Raw genomic sequence first — 2,798 nt, 5'->3', positions numbered from 1 at the left:
AGAGTGCCATCCACATTGAAGTAAATGAAAGATGAAGCTCATCTCTGTGCCTTGCTGAAGGGAGCCATGTGAACCAGGTGCAGTAACAAATTGATGCAAGTCTAGAATCTCACAATGCAGCAGCTGCTCTGCTTTCATGGAGGACTTGCCAAAGGTAGTCATCAAATTTGGTTTCCCTTGTGGCTGTGATTGGCTCAAAGATGATAACAGTCTGTACCACTGCCTGGCATTAACTTCCTCAGAAAGACACCCAAACAGAGTCCTGGATTGTTAGATCCAGATATATCTATGGATTAGCTGTAGAAGCATTTTATTTCTCCCCTTCTAGACACTATTTTTTCCCTCTTTCTCCACAAACTCTAACCAAGACTTAGCTGAAGTATGCAGGTATTGGAAAGTTTTACTTCGTCTCAGCAAAGAAAACACTGTGGGCTACATTTTGTACACCACAGTGTATGTTCTCAGGCAGTTTCCTCATTGAAAGGCCTGGGAGAAGGCATTATCCAAGAAGCACAGGCTTGACAAATACAGGAAGCCTCAGAAAACTGGCACCAGTGCTTGGAAGAGAGGCCAGAGGAAAGCAACCATGATGATAAAACAGCCCTTCCTTTGGCAAGCTCCAGTGGTAAAGCTCAGGCCCTGCAAACCTTCACTGTCTGGCAAGGGTAAGATCTCCTGTTCAGTTTTCATGTTCTGAGTATGGTCTTTAACAGCAGCCCAAATTCTCCAGTTCTGTTAGAAACCAAATTATTCTGATAAGGATTACAATTCTGCGCAAAGAGAGGAACAGAAGACCTATGCTCATCCCAGAATTGGCCGGTGTGACTACATAACTGTTTGCCAAATTTAAAGACTTTAAGGCTAAGTAAGGCCAAAACCATGTTTTGCCAAATGTATGTTGATTGCTTCAAATCATAATGTCCTGACACTTGTAAACAAGTCTTCCACTGAGGGTGGTGTGACTGAGACTGGTTTCTACCCTGTGTCCCTGGCTAGTTCTAGGATGATTTATTTTAAACATGAATGGAGCAAGGATGCGAGAAATAAGTCGTTGACTCTAATGGAAGTGCAAGTAATTTTCATGAGATATAAAAGAGTTTTCAACCAGATTCCCTGCTGAAGTAATGAACCCTTGGCAGCTGTCTGCATTACAATTAGTACACCTCCAAAGCATGGTTTATGAGTAGTCACCTTGTCTTTATTAAATTATTCTGTTCACCTACTCAGGGCTAATACTGATCTGGTTTACTAAGGAAATGAATGCAATCTTAAAGCAAATTTACTGTGTAAGCCAAGAGTCAAAGAATGGCAATCTTCAAAGCTGGAGAAAAAAACAGGAGGAGAAAAAGAATAGTTCCAAGTGTCAAATCAGATGAAGATTTGACAGATTTCTCTGATTGTAAAACCAACTGTTGAAGCAACTGGAGTAACTCAGAAGTCAGTCAGAATATCTGACATTTTTTTCAGAGACCAGTGTCACTGCAGGTGCGATTAATTGCAGCTAACATCTCTCTATAGCTAACGGAAGGACCAATTATCTCCAAGGGGCGATTCACCTCATGTGTGTAATGGTTGCTGACACAATATAATACTTTTTTTTTTTACAGTGAAGATAGCAGAAGAATTTTCTAATCATCCTCCTCCATCTTTCTCCCCTCTGCCTTGCTGGTCTTTATTCCCACCCCAGTTTTAACAGGTTTCTCCTTCAGCCACTGAAGCAACATAAAACCATTCTCTCACCTTCCCCACTAAAAGCACTGTGGTTTCTTAGTTTGTCTGTAGGAGCATCCTATTCCCAACTTGTCACTGAAGAAAATATATTGGGTAGTTATATCTCTTGCATCTCATAATATTGACAATGGGAAATGCCTCTTTTTCTTCGTTCACTACAGAGGGAACTTGAATGAATAAACCAGCTAGAAAACCTAAATTTTAGATGCTACAGAATGCAATATTCTAGCTGACAAGCACAAACACGTTCACCACCAGGACAGTAACTGCCAAAGATAAATACACAGAAGCCAAGCAGACTCTGACAGTATGAAGTAAATGGGCAATAACTGAGGCAAAGAACTATGTCTGTACGTGTCTGCAGCATACAGGTGATATTGAATCAACAACTGCTAGGGTGTAATTCTAGGAGATTGCATGCTACCTGACTATAAAACCATATGGTGATACATATTTCATTAGTTTCAAGAGAACAGAGCATTAAAGATCAGAGGGATCACACCAGCTGAAACCAGGGCAGGGAACCTCGTAATCCAACTCCAAAAGGTGGAAGGTGGGACAAATGTTGCCATGAACTCCCCCCATAACTGACTTCCAGCAACTTGGAGCCTCATGAGAACTGTCTTGAATCAAAGCCAGGTGTAATTGTATTTAGTATGCCTTGATGAATTTCTCTTACATGAAGTTTTTTAGGGGCTTTTTGAAGGCAGTGTTTTCAGCAACCACTCATCCTGCAGCAGTTTCACAAATTATGTGGTGCAAAGAACCATTTTCTTTAGTTTTGAACTATTTTGCATTTTAGTTTACATTAATTTGGTGCCTTCTGGTTAGTCTACTGGAACAAACATTAAAAAGTCATTCCTTTTCTGCCTTTTCATGCCAGTCATGGCCTTTTATCATGCCCTTATCTTTTCTCTGGGTCTTTTAGTATAGAAATGCATCTTCCTTTAGTCATCACTCTTCTGATGCCAGATAAATGGCAAGAATTAAAAATAAAACAGGATTCCTAGGTTAGTCTTCTTTTTAAAGAAGCCATTTAGGAATCTTTGACCACATTCATTGCCTTG

Source organism: Acanthisitta chloris, unplaced genomic scaffold, assembly GCF_000695815.1.
Source record: "Acanthisitta chloris isolate BGI_N310 unplaced genomic scaffold, ASM69581v1 scaffold7342, whole genome shotgun sequence".
Taxonomy (NCBI): Eukaryota; Metazoa; Chordata; class Aves; order Passeriformes; family Acanthisittidae; genus Acanthisitta; species Acanthisitta chloris.
This window is presented reverse-complemented; position numbering follows the sequence as displayed.